At 39.7% G+C, this 22,807-nt stretch overlaps 1 protein-coding gene across 2 annotated transcripts in view; it reads right to left on the reverse strand.

Moving 5' to 3' along the window:
• Window positions 1-22,807, reverse strand: part of zfhx3b (zinc finger homeobox 3b) — a 311,598-nt gene that overhangs the window by 208,793 nt on the left and 79,998 nt on the right. The window contains exons 1-2 of one of the 2 annotated variants that reach the window (XM_016680890.1): window positions 17,575-17,849; window positions 242-276 (exon numbers count right to left, since the gene is read on the reverse strand). The gene's annotated coding sequence lies outside the window, so the exon portion shown is untranslated. Of the gene's footprint in view, window positions 1-241; window positions 277-17,574; window positions 17,850-22,807 lie in introns of those variants that run through there. The other variant, XM_016680891.1, reaches the window with a different exon arrangement.

Consider the following 22,807-nt stretch of genomic DNA (forward strand, 5'->3'; position numbering starts at 1 on the left):
ATGAGAAGATTTTACTGGTTCAATGTAATTGGTATTTACATTATAATAACATTCAATTGATAGTTTTGAATTTATTTATTTATTCTCTGAAGCATCGCTCATACTTCACATTTCCAAATCATTATTGCTCCATTCAAATCAAAGAATCTTGTTTCTCAAGATCCTGTTTAAACATTCTAATTTCCCACAGAGAAAAACATTTCCAGTGATTTAAAAAAAAATGTGTAAAAGAATAACTTACCCACTCTGAAACAGGGCAAAGGTGTCTTCATGGTCCTGTAAAATACAAGACATGTTTTTTTTTTTTTTTACTGTCTACAGTCTTCAGCAGTTCACAAAATAACCTACTGAAAGAAAAAAAGATCTCAGATAATACTGAAGTAAACCATTGTTCTTGTTTTTCCTTTTATTTTATTACAATTACAATTCGCAACCTTTTGCCAACATCCTTCTGCCTCAGGGCTGTGCTAAGCTTCAACAAGATCTTATAAATAAATGGATAAAACCTGAATAATTTGGAAAATCACAGGCAGCCATTATATTGGTATTTTGCACTTATTTCTGCCTTCAGGTTCTGTATTCTTTTTTATAAAGTTATTACAACCAGAGGTTGATAAAAGGACAATCTACAAACACATTATGCAAAAAAAATACATAAAAGCTATGTTAAAAAATACAATCTTTGTCAGAGAAAATCTAAATGTAAATCAAAAACTACTCGTCTTTCATACACCGACGGCATTTTCATTATTTAGACCACTTTATTACAGCACTTTAGACAGTCCAATGCACTGTCCCTTACTTGTTTAAAATGTACTTCTCCCACTCGAATGATCACCCGCAAACATCTCACGAGAATACAAAGTGATCTGCACACTAACAGCCTGTACATAGTGAAATTGCAGCATGCAGTGGCATCCTTTTCCGTTTCCATTGAATGTTACTGCAAAAATGATACTCATGCAGTCACAAACTAATGGCATTTTAAAAAAAAAAAAATTAAACAACATACAAATTATATAATTCAATTTGTATATTGAGTTGGAGCCAGGTGTATACATGCGTTACATAAAAAACCCTTTTTTTGGTTATTTGTTAAATGAGACATAAATATTTCTGCCTTAGCCAAACTTAATTCTATTTGCTCATTAATAATGAGAGAACAGAGAATTTTCAGATCTAATATCCAAGGACAAAAGTTGACATAACCTCAGATATTACTGTATTTTTAAGCAATGTGAAAAAGCCTACATGATGGTGATGTCATGGCTTTGTAAGCCTGTGACAGGTTAATTCCACATTCCAGCTGCATTCGGAACTGGAAAATTCCGACTTTCCCATCAGAAAAATCAACTGGAATGCCCTCTCAAGTCAGATTTCCCACTGGGAAACTGGGAGCAACTCCGACTACCCATAACTTTGCATTTCAATATGGCCGCTCCTCGCATCAACAGCGGTAAGATGTGGTGAAAATGTGTATTTCAGAATACAAGAAGTGCTCCTAAAATCAATGTTACCGAGTGCCTGCAACTATAACTTTAACACATTGATAGTGGTATTTGCTTACAGAAAGTAAAGCCTAAAATTATGTTTGAAAACAATGTTTTTGAGTGTCGCTGTGTAGAAATTCCAACTTCTTAACCAGAATGCTAGAACCTCAGGTCTGACATCAGATCCATCCCTGAGCTCTCACTTGTTAGGTAACTGGAAGGCAGCTTAAGTCACGTGGAGAAACACTTATAGTTGTATTTTAACACACACTTCAAACTCTCCTTATTTATGGGAAAATCAAAAGAAATCTGCCATTGGAACATTGGATTTCCATTTCCAGATGGTTGAAGGTGCGCAGTTCGTCTGTATAAACAAATATGTGCAAGCATAAACATCATAGAAATGTCCAGCCTTTATACAAGCCAAGAAGGGGAACGGTTATGTGACCCAGAAATGAATACGCTTTGGCACAAAATGTGCAAACCAACCCCCTCTCCTTCCCCCCCAAAAAATAGAGTAAAAGAGCATCATTTGTCACAGAGAAGTATACCCAAAATATCTCATCAAAGTCATACACTTTAAACAATAAAGAGGCCTATAAAAAAATTCTGAAAATGGACAAACTAATAGAAATATTTCTCAAATATTGTGTCCTTAATTAACCTGGCATTTGACATGGAGGAAATTTGAATAATCATAACTGTCCATAACAGTAAAAGTTTAGTTTGAATTGAAGTCGGGCAGTGAGAAACGATATGTTGACGTATATTTAAACATTTAGTTTCAACCGTCATGACCAACGTAATCTTATCAAACCAGACCGCTTGTTGGTGCTTGACCACAAAAATCCGATTCAACGTTCAAATTTGAAACGTCATGTTCAATTAACTCATCCAGAAGGAATCGCAGTTGACTCATTGAAAGTGACTCCCACTTGGACATGCCTAACATTTTATTAAATATGTGGCTCGATAAATGCACGAGCATACATGCAAAACTTTGATAAAGGAGTAATGAGGCCACCACTCATGCAACTCGTCTTGGTGATGCTACAGGCATTACCTGCTTTCTATAAAGATCTTACTCTACTTCATGTTGTCAGGAAAGTTCGATTCATATTCTTGTAATCAGTCCTAGGTTTAGCTAACAAGGTCAGGGATCTCAAAGAATTGTAATTCCTGATTTAACGGGGAAGGAATTTAAGATTTACAAGTTATTTTTACTCAGAAGTGTCCTGCTAAGAAGAACTAAGACATGCATCTCTTAAAAGATAAAACAACGAGCACTAATTTAAGAAAAATATTGAACTGTTAAGTTGTTTTAACTCAGTAACAGTTAAAACATATTTGCAATGTTCAGTAGTAAATTATTTCAATGTTATAAATAATACAACTTTTCCTTACCTCCCTGTGCAGGATAATGAGACGATGCCAATCAATCTGTAACCCCGCTCCTTAACAAGGTAAAGGCATCCATTCCCCTGACTTCAGGTCAGTAAGTAAGCTTGCTATTTTGGATGGCTGCTGCCGATTGTGTATGTACTTTAATAAGCAGTCTGCAGGTCGGGCAGATTTATAGGCCCATAGTGGGGTGGAGGGATCAGACTCCCCTGGCCTCCAGTTTCCCTCTGTGCCATTATGCCAGAGTGAGATATAGTAGGATATTGATCCCAATGCCACTTCATTTCGCTATAACTATTACACAATACTCTCCCAGGCTGCACGTGTCCCCTGATTTATGCTGCTTTGCTATTTACATTACCAGTAAGTGTTTTTCTATACCGTGTGAGGAGGGTCGTTCGGCCACAAGAATGGACACGAGAACATTCGCATTCTGCGCCATGCCCGTCTTCCTTTTGCTCTCCGTGATGCATTTTCACCGTAGTGAGGGTCTCTTAACACAGCGCTGCCTCCTGAGTGAGTAATGGATGATGCAGAAATAAATATTTGAAGAATGTTTCCCAAGCCAAGCCCTCATTACTGCACCACAATTGACCTTGAGGCAATGTTATTTTCTGCATTATGTCTTATTTAAAATACCTGCCTCATCACATCCCCTCATTAGAATGCTGTTATAGTTGAAAATGTATTCTAAATCATTTTATATTATTCATTTCCTCTCAGTGGTCGGCAGTATATACAGACAAATAAAAACACACAAAAAAAAAACATTAATACGCATGTGTTGAGATAAAGAATCATAATCTGCGATATTATGCGGTTGTATCACATTTATAGTGCATTTCCCATTACAAGGAGTGAAGCCCTTAAAGCTAAACCGGCAAAAAAAAATTCCAGTGGAAACACATTCTAGCACTTGCCTTTCCCTGATACAAATTTAATTAAGTGCTTCAATTCTGCAGATTATATCAAATGAAAGAAACTGTTGTCATAATTAGAACAATTAGGGTAAGCAGCCCGTGGCCCCTGCACGCCATCACCAGCTGCACACTCCAGATCTGGGTCTTTGCCAAAGTACCTTCCCTTGCAGTGCCAAGCTGGTGCTGCTGTGTTTGTTTACACACAAAGCACAGCTGTGTCAGTAGGCATGAATGGGAACGAAGGCTGAGAGAAAGACCCTGTGTTGAGCTGACATTCCCACATGGAGCCCCCACAGGTGGCACTGTGCCTCCGATACTGCTACTGCAGCATCATGCCTCTGGGAGAAAGGAAAAAAAAAATTATAAAACAAACAAACAAAAGGATTAATGACCCTTAATTGCTTTGGAGCTGTTTAAAATCAGATGAGTGCCACATAAGCTGGAGTATGTAAATCAAATCCCTCCCCCTCCTCGTCCCTCCTCCCAGTCGGGCCCCCTCGGCTCTCTCCCTCTGGCACAATCAAGCCTTTTTCTCACAAGAGGGCAGGGCAGCTGAGCGGGCTCGCTGCCAAGTGAGGGGAGCTGGCAAGCGTGGCAATGTAGAGACACTTGTTGCCACAATGCTCGCCTGTTACGCCGGCGCATGGCAGAAATTAGGTGGCTGAGGAGTGTGTGTGTTGGGGGGGGAAGGGGGGAACAGATGGGCACACTATAGCCTCCACATGCTTCCGTGACAAACGGCAGAAAGGACACGTGCTCCGCTCTCAGCCCTCAAAGCTGGCAGAGACCGTATGCATGTCCCATTCATTAAGAGGCCCATTCATATGCAACATTAAGTGTGATTGTACACAAATGCCCCATCAGTAAGGAAAGGGGGGGGTATTTGCACAGTTTGAATGTGTGCTTATGCATCTTTGAATGAGGCCATTTGCACGGTGAGTGACCAAAAGGCCTCGTGGATTAAATAAAAGGAATATTTTAACAGATTTATCCCAATGTGCATGCATCTTATTCTTTATATTGCAATTGTTTGGGCTGCCACGGATGCACATCTTTTAGTCTACCGAATAATTGTGGGATAATGAAAAATAGGCTGAATGGGGAAAATATTTTGGAAACATTTTTGCAAATTATTAAAAAAGAAAATTTAATGTTGAGTTTGTACCTTGTTACGAAGTCAGACGTCGGAAGTCTGTGACCAAGTGAGCAGTGAATGATGTTCTTGTTCTCTCTCCCCCCGCTTCTCTCGTGTCCCACTGCTTCCACCGTGGCCATTACCATCAAGCCTTAATGCGTTTCCAGTACCTGCATACTCCACTGCTGCATGGAGTTTCGGGTGATTTAAAGACAACAACAAACCTGTCCCATTTTCCAAGTGACATTATTGATATACTGTCACTTCAAATTGCAGGTAACAGCTAATGGTTATTTTATGATGCATGTGTCAGATCTGATTTGTATTTTTTTTCCCTCCTCAGATAAACTGGACTAGTTGATTTAATTTGAGCTTAATGATTGACCCAAGATCACTGTCGCAGTTTTATTACAGTAAGTCCTTAATTCTGGAGAGATGTTAGCAAGTATTGACCTTTCACAAACAAGGCCTGCGAGGAATAACAGCAAAGTATAAATTTAATTATACTATCAGTCATTATCTGTGTTATCAAAGCGGCATAAAGTACCTTACAAAAAAAAACATATTTATACTCAAAATGTTAACATTTAATTTTACAAACACAGTTTTACGTCATGAACCAAGTTTTTTTTTTTTTTTTTATATATATCAGGCAAGTGTGGATGCAAATGTATTTGCGCCTCCCTTTCTCCTCTCCAGACAATATATTCATTGTAGTTATGGTTGCAAATGTTTTAGGTGTGTATCTATCAACTATGCATAGGAAAAAAAATGATTTTTTTTATTTTCTTATTCTCCGTAGTATCGCTGTTGCTCATTCAGATTGGACGAATAGATTGTTCTAAAATAACCATTAGAACATTGTTTTTTTTTTTTTGTTGTGTTTTTTTTTTTAAGGTTTGGTACATATTTTAAATAGGCTTTAGATCTAGTCTTTTTTAACAATAGCAATGCTTTCATCTAAGTCATGCCATTGCAGATATGACTGTGTGTTTGGGGACGCTTTTCTGTTGGAAGATAAACTTGTGCCCAGGTCATGAGTGTATTTAGCTGGATCCATCTTCCCATGCACTCTGACCAGCTTACCTGTCACCTCCACTGTGATGAGGTGTTCTCTAATGTTCTGTAAAAAAAAAAAACAACCCAAAACCTCTGAGGTCCTGATTTTACATGCGTAACATTATTTCAAATGATATTGCTCCAACTTGGTTACCCTATCCAGCTCTAGTTACTTCACTGAGAGAAAAACTAACATGAATCATCTCAAAAACAGTTTACGACAAAGGACATATAGAATAGAAGGACATTCAAATAAAACATATAATATATCTTATAAGGCAAGCCTGCATGCTGTCGCATTAGTATTTTTATTCCAGTATCCCCATAAAACAGTCCCTTCCTTCACTTTACTGTTTAGCCATGCTGGTGTTTCCCCAATGTAACCCTGCATGCCCTCTTGTCCTGGATTACGCCCCACACTAGCATGGACAAAGACTCCATCAGGGTGTGTTTATGTGTTGGCCCTTGCATTGTGTGAAGAGGAAACATGTCTCCCACTTACGACCAGATCTTAGAGAACCCCAATTTGTTAGGCATTAATCAGAGCACCTGCTCGGAGAGCAACCTGTGTCAGAGGCTTACTTTGTGTGCCCAGCGGTTTCCTGGTTGCAGACCTCTTTGTTTCCCCACTTCAGTCATCAGTGTCATTTGAAATCAATTTAACAATTGTGCCCGAGACTGATTTGAGTATGCAAATTCTTGCAAGGGGCGAAAAAGAGTAAGCATTAAGAAGACCAGAGTAGGGCACAAAAAAAGGCCAAGCTGAGAGGACCTGCTGTGCATTACTCTGACATTAAAAAGCAATAAGCCATCAAGTGTTGCTCTGCAAACAACAGAAAACACACACACACAAAAAGATTTGAACTCAACACATTAACAAGCGACTGACCTGCGCAAAAACAGTGTTTGAGGAGGAAAAAGGGGGGGAAAAAAATAAAAAATACTACACCAAGACAAGGAAGACTAGGTCAGAGAGGGGTCAGGAATGAAAGAGGGAAGGCGGGGTGGGGGGCACAAGAAAGAGGAAACAAATGAATAAATTCATGGGCCACAACATGAAGAGAAAGATGGAGGGGAGCAGAAAAGGGGCTCGGAGTCATCAGCGGAAGATTTTTATTGCCCGGACAGTGGAGGCGCACACAAAAGCACAGGGAAGATTCAATTAAGTATCATATGCAGTGACCTTATTGCCATGGTTACAGGACGGTGAAAAATATTAATCAGGCCTGCGCTTACGACAAGGAGAAATGGGATGGTGGAAGGAGACGAACGACAGCAGCGAGGCAGACGGAGGGAGAGGGGGTAATGGCACAGCCTCCATGTGTTTGATTTGATGTGTTTTAATGAGTGAAGTTGCAAAAGTTCATAACTGTCCCTTGCACGCTTTGAACATCTGCATGCTGACACCGAAGATGCCACTTTTGACAACAGAGTCTCTCTCTTTTGTTATAAATACATTTCAAAACGCTGCTGCTTCCATCAGCTCTCGCCCTGCTCACATTTACACAAAGACGAGTCAAACATGTGAAATGAACTCAATTCCGAACTCATTTCATACCGGGGGGGTTAACTCACTTTTCAGCTCACAAAGATTTATTTTAGCTCCCTCCCTGTTTTTCAAGTTGAATTTCATGTGCCACAATTTCTGTTGACGCTTCCTTGGCAAGGAAATAAAACAATCCCTGCACATCGACAATCCATCACACGCGCATGAATCCATTAATAACCCAACTTGCAAATGTTTGCCACATGAAAATGAAATGTTTTCATCCATCACTGTGCTTTTTTTTTTTTTCTGTGTAAGGGTACACTTACACATGATTCTAAATAAATCCTCTAAAAAAAAAAAAAAAACAACGCTGGCATACTGTTACAGATGCACGCAAAAATTACGCCGATCATTTTCAATCATATTCCATTATGATGTTCCTCTCAGTCACATTTCCCTGCACGCTGCAGAAGGGGAAAGTTGAAGATTGTTCTGTTTGATGAAGCTGTAGTGTGTTTGCTCGCTGTCTGCAGGGACTGTCTTGAAAACAATCTATCTGAAACTCCCCCCACTGAGCAAAATGTTAAATAAACAAAGACGGGGATAAACAAAATCCTTCCATTTCAATGTCACTGAGAAGAAAGCCAACATTTTCACGCTGCCGCTGTGAACAGAAGGTGGCAGCCATAACGAGATCTGCGTTTAAACTTTGGATGCAAAGAAATTGGGATTTTTTTTTTTTTCCTAAAATGTTAATAAGATGTTAATTGAAAGGCAGTGCCTATCAAGCATGTGGTAAGAATGTGGTAGCCTCTAACATGATGCAGTAAGTTTATGCTATTTATAGTCCATGAAATGACCCCTGTAAAAGATATGTAAAAAAAAATACAAACATGCCTCACCAACAATTCCTATGATGCTTTTTTATTTTTTTATTTGGCTTTTTTGTTCTTTTACAATTTCACATTTTCAAGTCTAAGTCTCTGGTTACTCCATGCCTTTCTGTTGCCCTGTAGTATAAATATCTAATAAAGGGCAACAGAACCTGGTTTTCAAGCGAGTCAGACGTGTGTTGGTCTTCATAAGAAAATGACTACAAGATACAGCCACTGGACTAAGCTAACTCATTTATATAGTTAATTCAAAGACGTTTAAAACAACCAGAACTCGGACAAGCAAGGTTAAAAAAGAACTCATGTTTATCTTATGACACGCAGTCATCAGGATAGTAAAAAAAAAAAAAAAGAAAAAGATTTTCCAAAGCTCACTGTAAGAAGTGGAATCCTAAAAGTTTGCAGAAAAACAATAGGTTTAATTCTTTTGTACACAGAGGAATGAGGAATTGTGGGAGATGTTGCTATTTCTTTTGTTTTATTTTTACATTTGTTAATTACTTTGGGCCTCTCCTCACATCTAAAAATGCAACAAAACATAATTTTGGTGCTGCACAAACATTAATTGCAGACCTGCTATAGAACAAGAACATGGACATTCATTATATGGAAAATCCTCCAGTTTTACTCTTGTGGAGGAAAAAATAAATGCAGTGCAAAAGCCTAGACATTTTTTTTTTGTTTTGTTTTAATGACTCCACTGAATAATTCTTTTAGACAACATCAGTATTCACATTTCTGCAAAAAAAAAAGAAGAATTTGAATATTGCTTTTCCCCCCAATAACATTATGCAGTTAGGAGGCTCAAATCAGTGCTCTAGTTAGATCACAGAATTATTGCATTAATAAACTGGTCAATCTTCCACTGCAGCGACCCTGAGTTACCCTTCACAACAAAGTCTAGCTGTTTAAAAATGAACAGAATATATGATTTCTTGACCCGAGACACAATTTAATGTGAAATCATTTTTGTATTTTGATGCTTTTTGATTTTAGGTCAAATTTATGCCTCCGAAATAATTATTTAGAATTAACATAGAATTAAGACGCTAGGATGGCAAAACAGAAAACATACCATTCCTGTCATCTCTGCTGAAAAACCTGTGGTAGGGCCGACTGTTTTTTTTTGTTTGTTTGCTTAATGGCTACTTTCCTGCCGGAGGAAATTAAGCCAGCCTCCAGAGCTGCATCCTTCAAGTCTCAATTAAAAGTGCCTGAGACAGAGGATGGGTTTAAGTATTTTAGGCCAGTTTTCTGGTTTAGGAAAAGTATTTCATTTCAATTGTCAATAAGATTTTTAATAAATAAAACAAAAAAGACAGGGATTCAATTTGACCCTCTGGTAACTGCATCATTTCAACTCTATATTACATCTTCAATAAACATGAATTTGATGAGTGATAATACAGAAGTAAGAATACATAACATCAAATCAAAATATACAAACATTAGGCTGCACTTGGGCTTTTCTATTTACTTGAAAATCTTTTATAAACAAATGTGTAATTCCTAAGCATGCAAAGGATTTGCAACATTCTCATGTTTGAAACTTAGTAGAAAAAAATATATATATTTGAAAATCATGGCATTTTCATTACGGTATGGAGAGTGCATGTTTATAAGTTTTTAAATGTGTGCATCTTCTTCATTGTTTGTTCCATTAGAATAAAAAAAACCTTTTTCATTTTACTTTGACATTGCTTCTTTCTCTAATCTAGACCAGAGCCCTAGAGTTTTCTTTCCCATCTTGGCTGCAGAGCCTGCAAAGATCCTTCAGATGAGGCACAGGAGAGGGCCCAAGCAGAGAGGCTGTTAAAGCACCTGATGTGGCCATGACCACTTCCAGAAACAATTTAATTCCACAGCTTCGGCCATCTCCAGCTGATCTACTCCTCCAAGGTCATTAAATGTGCCACAGAAGGTCACATGATTAATGAGTGACAGACCCTCTGGTGCAATAACGTGTATGAATGTGCCCCATTAATTAGACAGAGGGGCCAGAGAGAATGAATGGCCAGGGACAGCTTGGCCCCCTTCACAACCCTGTATTTCCCAGACCCCATTTTTCATTTTCATCTGAACAAACAGACACATACAACCGCTTATAATATTCCCCAAATACCTTGTATTCCCCAAACCTAAGATATGGAAAAAACTATTAAGTGAACAACTTTGTCACATTTTTTTTTCTTTTTTTTTTAAACTACAGAGTTTGGAGCACAACATGAAATTTAAAGTCATCTTTTGCTAAAGTGTCAGGTCTTTTTTGCAGTGTAAAATGTTGACATGGTGCTCAGATGTGCTTCCTCATGTGGCCTCGGTTTGATCTGGGCATCAAGCATCTGACTGTTGTGTCGTTGCAGCCTCTTTTTTTTTCCCCTGGACTATGATAAGTGCTCGGCATTACTGAGGGCAATCTCTAGGAGGAAATGAAACATTCTGCCGCCACAGGCTTGGCTTTATTAGAAGACAACAGGACCAGGCTCTCAGGATATACAGATCAGGAGCTTTAATTGATGCTGACTGACTGTCGATGCACTACTATAGCTGGGAGAAACAAGAGTGTTTAACACTGCTCCATTGTAAACAGTATTCATTTCTCAGTCTAATCAACTTAATGCAATTCCAATAAGTCCATTTCTTAGAGTGGCCCTGTTGATTTGAAACCCCATAGCCTTCTGTTTTATTTTCACCAGGGCCAACAAATGTAATGGCTGCTAAGTATATTGAGCAATAATATACAAATGCTCTACATCCAGTGCATGCATTTCAATTTTACCTTGAGGTCATAGCGTTATGGATAAACCCCAGTGGAGTCATTAATCATAAATACATTTATTATATGTAATAACAACCAGTGGAGTAGACTGCACAGAAGCTTTGAGATGAGGACTTATATGTGGTCAGGAAACACTGACTTTATAAACAAACCAGTCTCACCAGTTTGCCCACCTTACTAGAGCTGCTGCACAGTCACAGCTGCTGCATCAAGTCACATTTACATTTGTCGCTGCCCTAGAAAGATGACAATAAACAGCGACGAGATGAAATAAAATCAGTCAGAGCAAAAACAGGAAAACAACATCATATGGAGGGAAAAATATGATGCTGAAATATGAGTGTTTGTGAAGACATTAAGTTGTCAGGAGATTTCTAGGTCAAAATACATTCATCTATGTTCATGATGGTAAAATAATCAGCAGTTGGGCTAATGATAAAGACCATGTTTAAAAGGCAACAGTGATGCTTTTATGCGAACCAAACAACAACAAAAAAATATATAAAAATAAAACTTCCTGCATCTCATCAAGCACTTAGAAAACCCCTTGACCCTGCCGAATAAAGCTTCTCACTCGAGACTTGACACACATCTCTCAGCACAGATCAGATGGCAGCAATGAAAGTTGCTTGCCCTCTGATATATTTTTAATATTCAGATCATATCAAATATATAGTTTTTCAATAATAGATCTATCCATCTACTGGCAACATAACATGCTGAGCTTTGGAGTGGGATTTTATGCTCCAATCAGTGCATCTTCTTTACATTTTTTTTGGAATAAGAAGGGGGACCCGTCTGATCCGTAAACGTGATGCACTATGACAAGGTATTTGGCACTTCCTTAAAATCTGCAAAATGTAGGTTCATAATATTTTAAGAGCTTCCTTACATTTTTGTTGGACAGAAATCAGAGTTTAAAGAATTTTTTACCTTCATATTTCATTCCAATAAAAATTTGTGTTTTTGTTTTCGGAAAACTAATGGGTTAAAGCACTGTGGTTGAATGGTTCATGGATGAATGTCGTATGTGAACTCCAATATTTTGAAAAAGAAAATAGTCTACTGTTTACAATGTATTCCAAAACATTTTTTTTTTGTTCATTTGGTGCAACATAAACATTTCAGAGAACAACAAATGGAATATTTTCCATTCCCATCTTTTGACCTGCAGCATCTCCTGTGGTGGCACAGCTCTAAAGTGCAAGAGGTTCCCACCTTCCACAGCTGTGAAGATCCAGGAGGGCGTGATGGAAACAGAAGACGATATGGAAAAACGGAGTGAGGAACGAGGAAGGAAGACATGCTGGGAGAAGGGAAATCTTCCATGAGCAGAAACGGAGTGTTTAGAGGGCGATTCACGTTAATGGTGGACAGGCCAACTGAAATGGCTCTAGCGTTTCATGATTTGAAGGTCAGGAGACGGCAGATTATATTCCAGTGGTGGCGGAGGGAGGGTTGGAGGAGTAAAATGGTGGCTGCCCACCACCGCGCCCTCTCCTCCACTCCTGAGTTATTGCAGAGTAGTCAAGATGGAATCAACATAGCTGCAAACTCCTCTATCGTTACTCTTACCAAGAGCACGAGATGAAAAACGAACTGTGCCTGTAGACTATCAGGAGCTATTCCATTCAAAACTTCTGTTGCCGAAACTGTAAAAAAGAAAACATCTGCCTCATTTAGCACATTTTTTAAATACATTAGTTACCTACCTATCTTACCATCTTACAAAAATGGGTAATAGGATATGCAGCAGAAAATGTCAAGAGTAAAGTAACAAAATCTGTGATGCACAAGAGTTGCACTTCAAGAAAAAAAATACAATACAATTACTAGTGCTACTTTTGTTACTACTGCTTCAACTATGAGTGCGAATGATGACGATGACCATCACCATGATCGGAAATACATTTAGCCAGTTTTAAAACTGGCTAACTGGCCACCTTTATTTTCCATGAAAATAAAGGTGCAAAAATGTAAGACAGTAATCAAGATTAATTTTTGCTAAGTCTAAAATATCACAAAGTCCTTATCAGACTTTTCACACTGTATTTCTGACATTCTGGCCAAATCCAGCATGGAGTTTATGGACATTTTAGTTAGACTCGAAAATCTGCCTCACAATCTCTTGCTTGAAGTTTGCATTTGATCACCGCACCGCCTTCCCTGAATATATTTCATAAAGAGAACAGATGCCTATAATTGAGAAAAAAACGTATTTACTAAAAGAGAGTACTTGTACAAATCATCATACAAATCAGAGTACAAATCATGTTAAAAAAAAAAAACTCATGAAAATTTTGGTTGTTTAGCTCTATTGCACACTTTGTCTCACAAAGTACAGGTAAAATCAAAAGCATTTTTAAAGAAAGTAATTTTTGAGTAAAAATATAAAGGAAGAAAGAAAAACAAATATTAATTCTGCCTTTCCTAGTAGGACTAAAATAATAGTCAAATATTACCACAATGTTCTTTAAATATTGAGGCTCAGAGAAGTGAGAGGACATGAAAGAGTGCATTGAACTGTTTTCGCATCTGTTCTACTTTCCTTGAATGGAAAGTAGTATGAACAACAAAAAAGCCAAAGTATAACAGGATATTTGTTTTACCAATAGCAAAAATGCTAACATATCTTCTGGCACATTTTTAGACATTGTAGCCTTTCAAACAAATACGGCTTTGACAAAGAGTCATGATAGTGGGAACAACCATACAGACGACCGTGTGGTGTTTTAATTTGTGGGATTCTTTATGCAGATAACTAATATGCAGCAATTTTAAAAAATAATGTCATAGCTTTACCTCAAACATAACGCCGGACACCTGGCATGGTGTAAAGATGTGTCCAGGCTACACATCTTTATTTTTTATGCATTTCAAAAGAAGCATCAAAAATTGACTATCATTAGATTGTGGGTCATCTTTTTTGTTTTGATGACTTCTTAAAGAAAAAAAGAGCTGTTTTAGAAACACATAAAGAATTTTATATTAAAGTGAATAAGATCTAAAATCCTTAAAGTTAATAGGTGAACAATTGTGTGGGAAAGGGACTGAAACTAACTCTTTCCCAGAGACTCACATCATCCGCTGCTGGTGGAAAACGAATAAATGCAATAATAATATTACATTATTTAGCTGTAACTCTATAAAACAGCATCCTGTCATAAAAATGAAAAGTAAATTTGATAAAAAATTGTGCATTGCTTTGTTTGATTACAAAAATAACTAATAGCCATATTGGGGGGAAAAATATAATTAAAAAGCTTGTAGAAGGTAAAAAGTCTTAGTGGGGAACATGATAAATACCCTCAGCAAGGGGTGGTGCTTCGTAGCGAACTGGTGCTTGTAAAACTTAAAAGATGATAAGAGGGAACCAGGGTAGGCCAGTCAATCCAGTGCATGTCTGAATGGATGACCATGCTAAGCTCTTAAAGCAGGCATTAATCCAGGATTTTAGAAGTAAAGCTAAGTTTGGCACCTTGTCATGACAAGGCCCAGACCTTAGGCTGAGCTCAATCACTATGCAGAAGCACAGGCAACCTGAATCACAAACTGTAATGATTGGCTGGTTAATAATGTACATCATACTCTGTCTTTGTGGAACTTTTTTTAGTGTTTTAAGTTCCTTTCGGTTCATGTAAAAAAATTTTCAGCGAAGATTAATTTAAATTTCAATTTAGCTATTTATTTTCTGCCAGCTCCTCACTCCCTCAGATGTATTTTTTATTTTTTATTTTTTGCTCAACAAGACAACCAGATGTTTCATTTTCAATGCGTGCTGGATTCTGTTAACATAAGGCACGCTCTGAGTTTTGTCTCTGACTGAGCCCGAGTGACCCCCTTGGCCGATTTCAATGCCAGCACAAACATCATTTCTCCAGATATATAAAAGGCCAGAGCAGAGCTGACACATAACCAAGCAATCTCTGCTGCTCTGCTCAACTCCATAACCACACAGACCACCTCGGATCAGCAATGAAGACGAAAATATCAAGAGCTGATGGCTCCTGACCGTGCATGTGCAAAACTGGCATGTTTAAGCAAATCAAACAAAGCACCAGTCCACCAAAAACAACAGCAGTGAGTGCAACGCCACGTGACTCCATGTGCATGTACCCACTTGCAGAAAAGACATGCACACGCCAATCTTAAGACGCAGCCATAGGGCTTGCGCTAAGGCTTAGAGGTAGAGCACAAGCTTAGAGGAGTGTGTGCGCTTGTTGGAAGAGCAGGGTTATTAGGGGCATTGGACTGACTTATAAATGCTCTCGCACAAAAGACCTGATTTATCATCCGACATCTGAAAAGAATACCAGAGAGGCCGTGCAGAAAAGAAAGGAAATGAAATGACAGTGGTATTAAAAATAAAGGAGGGGGGCGGGGGTCAAACTAGCACTGCTGTGGGCAGCTGTTTTGCTCATAATTTCCACAAACAAACAAGCATCCGTATGTGAAAGAATACTCACTGCATATCAGTTTTAATTAATGTCTCCGCATTTATTCTGCTAGATGCATGGCTAACACATGTCAAAAATAGTCTTAGAGAAACGCCTGCCACTTCCTGTGTGGAATTTATAGGCGTGTTTAGAATTTGGGTCACCACTGTGTGACAGATTTTATTTTTATTTACATCATTACAGTGCTGCAAAAAAAAAGAAAAAAAAAAGAAAGAGAAACACCGACATCTATTAAGCATGACTGATTTTTAATCAAATCTGCTGTAACTGAAGTGAAAAAATACAGTTGAACACTTTTTATCTCTCGTCTCAGTTGGTGGGTAAGTCTACTCTTTTGGGTGGGGATTTTGTAGGAAATGTATACAAAGTTTAATTTCAATATTTAAAACAAGAAATTTAATACCCAATCTTTTTTTCATCTGTATGAAGAAAAGTGAAATCTAATAAAGTTTGCAACGTGTCATTTGAAATGCTAGTTCTTAAAATATAAAAATAAAATAAAAAATTAAGATAGATTAAATTTAAATGTATTCTGCAGGCTGTTGTGGATTAGAGATTTGATTAAACCGTCTTTTAAAGAAACATTGTGAGTATCTGTTGTTAAACACACTGATGAGATGAAATAAACATTGTTAGCATCCAGTACACAACATACCCAAGAAGATATAGTACGGTCAGCTTTTTCAGAGGACATATATAATTCCACATACATCACACCTCTACTTCAGAAATTTACAACAGGACAAATCCAACACCTATTAAGACTGGAGGAGTGGCTGTGCATGGTAGATGTGTGTGTGTGCGCGCGCGTCAGTGAATGTAAGCGAGAGAGCCAGTGAGTTAGGGAGCAAGAGACTCCAAATAATTTCAGCCCTGGAATAAATCACTGTCGCCACAGAAAAAGGCCGACAGCTGTGATGGATGGCTGAAATTTTTGTGTTGATGTCTTTAGTATTGCTGACAATTTGGTAGTCCGGGCTTTTTCACTTTTCCTGTGCCTGTGTGTGTGGTTGAACACATCTGTACGTTGACAGTTTTTATTTATTTATTTATTTTTTTCCTTCCTGCTTAAAAATATGCTTTTTGGAAGAAAAAAAAACAAAAAGTCACTGCTATTGCTTTGAATACAATGTTAATTAGAATTTTAACTCCATGACAAAATGTTTAAGATGTAAGAAGTGTGATGATGAAACATTTAAAATGAATTGATGAAGAAAAAAAACTTTCTGAATTATACTGTGAACAAAATTTTCCGTACAATAGCTGTGGACACCATCTTGTGTGAGCGCGCACGCCATGGTCACATGGTCTTTTTGTATACGTGCACGCAGGCTGCGATTGGATAACACGTCACCGCATGACATACTGACTGGTCGCTGCGTTTCGAGCTTTACGCCGTCTGTCTGTCTTCTTTACGTCACACACACAAACTGGAGATGAAAAGTCCTCTTTTTCCGCCCCATCATGACCCATTTGATTCTGTGGAGTATCGTCTCGTTCACCCCTAGACTTCACAATCTCTGCACTTCCACACGTATAAGCATGCCTACCTTAGCTGTTTCCATAAATTCAGAGAATTTCAAAAAAGAAAGCAAAGTACACAGACTACCGGTGCACACCCTGTACAGGAAAACTAAATCTAGACACATACAGAGTTATGCAAACAAGAAAATATATACTCCACACTCTTACATATACACATACTAAATAAAAAAAAGTTAGGCCACTCTATACTCGCCCCACCCCACCTCCACTGTCTGTTCTCACCTGGAAGGATCAAATAACCACACTTCCCACAAACTTACAATCAATACTTTCTCCAGCAAATCAGAACAGTCACAGGCTCAGTCCCAGCTCCACACTAACTCCACTGAAAGTGGGGAAGACTTAAAGGAAGCATCCACAGAGCAGAAATAACTAAATAAAATCAATTTAAAAAAAAAATACTGACCTTTCTGTTTTTTCCCTTTTATCTCTGATGTCCAATCCCCTCTTTATCTTCTGCTGGTTCTTGTCCTCTCTCTCTCTCTCTCTCTCTCTCTACCCCTCTCTCTCTCTACCCCTCTAGTCTGAGTAAGTCATGCGGGAGCTTCTTCCTGCTCCTGCTCAGTCCTACGCCACTGTATTAGTCTGATTTCACACTCTGCAGCCTTGCCTCCCGTCCTGAAGGGGACGGTGAATGTGCTGCTTATTTAGAAGCCGGCACACACTACCTGGGCTTGTAGGCAACTGTTTAAAGCACGAGGCAACATCCAGGGTGCATAATACCCACCACCTCCTCCACCACACACACACACTCAGATGCATCTTCTCTCTCCCTCTTGCTCAAACACATACACACACACACACGTACGTACTCACACACTTGCCTGACAAGATAGGCAACACACACTGGAGCAAGGTGAAACACACATACACACACACGCACGCACACACATGCAGGCAGTTTGTCAAAGGTCTCTCTACCTTGGCTGGGATAGCAGGCAGTGTGAGAGCACACACACAGGCACACTGAGATGGGCTGGCCGCTCCGTTCTGTCTCCTTCTCTCTAAGTGTTTAGAAGACAATTTCAACAAGGGATTGCTCCCAATCTACTAGGGTGATCCACATGGATGAGTTATAATATGCTTGCCACTCTCTCCCTCTCTCTTACCCCCCCTTCACCTCTTCTTTCCCGGTTCCCTCTCTCTCATCATTCTCTCCCTCTCTGACTCTTTCACTCTCGTGCTCGTTGTTTTAGCCTATTATCGAGCCGTCAACGATTTCAGTTCAGGAGGAAAGCTTTCCCTTCTTGGATTCTATATTTTTCCTCTTTGCGGATGTGCGCGAGATGGGCCGAAGACTGTCTCCACCTGAATGCATATTAGTAGAATGCATTATTTATTAAAAACCTGCATTCATTCGGGTTCCCCCCCCACCCCCCTGATATGCCTGTGGACACGCAGGGGGGAAGGGAGCAGCGGTGACGACTACATAAGGGTTGTATTTGTGATATGTGTACTTAGGGGAGGTGGGCAGTTGGGGGTAGGGATGAGGGGGTTAGGATTCGGGAGAGGAGGGTCATGCAGGGAGGTGAAAAGAATACATAAGAAATGATTTTAATTTATTTATTTATTCAGTGCCTGGGATTGCCTTATCATTCAAGTTGCTGCCTAATGACATCACTGCTGGCTCCAAGCAATCCCAAATCACGCTGCCATATTTTGTGCAAAATGAATCCACTCCACACACACACACACACACACACACACACACACACACACACACACAAAAAAAACAGACAGAACTAAATCTCCAAAATTTTACATTTAGGCCTCCTGCAGTTGAATAAAAACATGAGCTTATGATACATCTGTGTGTACTAAAGAGGATAACTAAAAACACTAAAAAGACAGAATATCAGTCTGTGTTTTTAACATCGACTTCCTTTTGTTATTGATTTGTATTTAGTGATTTAGAAAACAAAAATGGAAAAAAAAAATATTTATAAAATAATGGCTGTGTTCGTTCATTTAACCTACTTTTTACAACAAAATATGAATGGACAAATGCATATTAGCATAACCTTTAGGCTTGGACAGTGAAGAAGGGAGCTCTCACAGGCTTAAAGTGCCTGCGTAAGCTCAACTTGCCCCGCTGGTCAACAGACTGCTGCAGCGTGGCCCCGTGGGATTAAACGTCCAGGCAGAAGTCATGACTGCAGAGTGGACCCTCAAGACTCTGTCAGCACCATCGGCACTGGCCCTTCTCTGCAGTGGGAGCAGCAGACTAACACAACGGAAACACAACTATCCAGAAACATAACTGATATGAAAGTGCGCCGCGTCCCAAACGGAAGAGTTAAAAATCACAAGCGCTGAAACAAAGGCAGATTTACTGAGTGAACACAACTCGTATGCAAATATTACTCACTAATGGCCGTACAGGTGACACAACCTGTGCTGCGTTTAGCTGCACTGAAGTCTGTGCTGAACCAAGATACCAAATTCTCAACCACAGGACGCATATCTACTCCACATGCAAAGAGAAATAGAATGACCCCGGGCCAGGCCGAACCATTCTGTCACTGACATTGGAGCTTTAGTAGAGCTGGAAAATTACTCCAGTGGCATTACCAGCACATCTCGATCATTTTAACGCCACCATAACCATAAAAACTTCCTTCTGTTATTTTTTTTTAAAGCCCCAGTAAGAAAAATGAAATTTCATTTTCACCAGTTAACAATCTTAAATTAAGAGACTAAGTTAGGGGAGTGAAAAGAGCACAACCCAAGTCATAAGTCAACGAGAGACAAGAGTAAGCTTTAGTCCTTCCCCTCCATTCTGCTGCACACCTCTGTCTGTCTGCATCGTGTACCAAGTCAGAAAATAAGGATTATATACGCGGCATCCGTGTTAATGAATGGTTTGGTAAAAGTAAGTAACACTATCATGTGTTCTCCTTGACCTCCTGGTCTCCGTCGGACCACTGAGACAACAACCTGCACTCCGGTGACCCGCTCCCCCCTTCTGCGCACATCGTATTCCAGACACGCAACCGTGAAACATCCCTAAACACTCAACGAGTTAATGTTTCCGTCCTTTTCTCTCCTGTTTTTCTACTTTCAATTTTCCTGAATAACATTATGATGTTTTATTAATATCTCTGAATTATTACTCGTTTTCCTCTTAAAATGGAGTGCCTTAATTCACATTTGAAGTACTCATCAAGGCTGAGCACCACAATGAATGTGGAAAGATACATTATGATTGCAAAAATGCAGAGTGAATTAAAAATATATAACAATACTGAAATATTAAGTATTAATTTCAAAAAGATAATTTGCCAGGGCAGGGAAAAGAGCCTTTTCATTACTTCTATAACTTTCTTTCGTTTTTTTTAGTGTACTTCTCTATGAATGAGTAATGTGTAATTACCTTGTACCTGTGAATCAAATAGAATATGAAAAAAAAAAATTAGCTTGGCATATCAGAAAGCCCTGCGTGTGTTTACTTTAATTAAAACGGAGCATAGAATGGACACAGATGCTGGATAAAGAGCTGAATCAAGCCAAAATCCCTGTTGATTGAACAGCACATTATCAGGTGAGGTTCACTCACAAAAAAAATCCAGACTGAATCTGTCCTTACAAGATAGTTTCCACAACCGTTCGTCCCTCATGTTCAACTCCTCCAGATTTTTTTTTTTTTTTTACAATGGTGAACTCTAATTCCCATGATCACCCTTGAAAGCATGACCTTGTGCTGTGTGACAGGAGATAGCCGCAGCATGAAGACAGGACGCCACTTATCATCAAGGGACGAGGTGGCTGTTTAATTTCACACCACCAGTGGCTAAAACCCCTGTTAGTGTGGAGTGCCACAATGGCAGCCACGCTTGTGGAGCAGATGTCCTCGTGAAGGGGTGTAAAGAGGGAGGAGGTTGTGTTGGGAGAAGGGCAGGAGGAGGGGGTGGGGGGAGAAATGAGGGTCTTGGTGTTTTGTGTGTGTGTGTGTCTTGTGGGTTGTTCCGTCACCATGTATTGTACTCAGAGCACAGTCTGACACCGTGCACATGCCCAGTAAAACAGCGCCTCTGTCTTTCACAGACGCAAAAAAAACAGCACCGGAAACCGCACACGTGTTAGCATGCCGTTCGGTCACGCTTACAGACTCTGACTGAAGGTTACAGAAATTTGGTCCACCCAGCAGGCCCGAAAGAAGATGGGCATGAGTGACGGCACAGATGGGATGATGTTAGAGGCGAGCACGCTCGACAACACACACGCCACAAACGAAGCGATTTCCGTCGTCGACTGTCGCCGCAGTTATGAACTTCAGCTGCGGTCAGACAGAAGTCTGTCTGTTTAATCTGAGCGCCCCCACCCTCATTCCGCCTTCGGAGCGCCTCCCTCCTGCCCCACTCAAACCTGACACAGACAGACACACTTCACATGATTAACAGACGTCTGACATGACTGTGGGCCTGAATAGTGACCAGCGAATCCCAACACTGCTGAATATAAAAAGCAGTAATGAGTGCTGCAAGAAAATGGCGTCCCTCTCAAACATGGCTGCTCACTGATGGCCACACTGAAGCTTGAGGGAGAAAAAAGGTCACCTCTCTCATCTTTTAATACACGCCCCTCTCTCTCCCAAAGCATATCTCTATTGCAGCCCTGTTTTCTCCTATGTAACACTCCCCGCCACCCCCAAACACCTTGTGTTTTCCTCCCCCCCGCCCCTCAAACCCTTCCGGTCAGTCTCCTTGCCCCACTCTCCTTGTGGATGTAGGCTTATTATGTTAGGCACAGAGAAAGACACAGTTACAACTGCATCAGAGTAATAAAAAAAATTGCAAAAGTGCAATCAAGCTTCTAAAAACAATTGTACTTCATAGAAAGAAATGGAAAAAGGGACATACAATATTCCACCGTTTTCTCTTTTGATGCAACTCAGCAGGAAAACCCGTATAGCTCCTGCTTCCATTCCTCCCCAGCATGATTTCAAATGTCCTACGAGCTCTGCCGTCCAATCAGATCCATTCATTTTTCCACTGTTTCCACATTTTTCTGCTTGTCCCCCTGTGTCATCTTACTCCGTTTTCTCCATTGGTTGATTAAGCGCAGAATGCTCGAAAAATGAACTTTGACAGCTTGATTTCTATTTTCCTCCTATCAGGACATCAAGTTAAAGATTATGAATGTTTATTCAGCAGAAGGAGAAATGTTCTTGTGGCTCTCGAGGGTGAGAGGCCCGCTCCAAATCGGTAAATCACCCCGATCTGGAAGATGAACGGCCTGTTTTGGAGTTCATTGCGTTTCGTTTCGGGCGAGTGGTTGGTGCAGCGGTGGCCCCAGCAGGCTGGGGTGGGACTGGCTGATGATGTGAATGGTTACAGGGGGATAATGAAGTGGCGACCAACCTGGGGTTTGGCTATGTTTCGTTCACCGCGTCCACCAGCTGTGAAAGGGCCATTGCCGAATATGGTTGCTAGCCTTGTCGTAATCCTGAGCCATTACATGCTACTTGAAGAGTGTGAAAATACATGAAAATTATCGCTACTTAATGTTCTGTGTAACTTATGTCTTCTCATTTGTCTGTTAGCAGCCAATAGCCTGTTTCAACTCCATCCTATGCTCTCAAAAAAAAAGAAAAAAGGAAAAAAAACCTTTTAAGACTACCTTAACCATGCATTACCTAT

Source organism: Poecilia formosa, unplaced genomic scaffold (genome assembly GCF_000485575.1).
Source record: "Poecilia formosa unplaced genomic scaffold, Poecilia_formosa-5.1.2 Scaffold261, whole genome shotgun sequence".
Classification (NCBI taxonomy): domain Eukaryota; kingdom Metazoa; phylum Chordata; class Actinopteri; order Cyprinodontiformes; family Poeciliidae; genus Poecilia; species Poecilia formosa.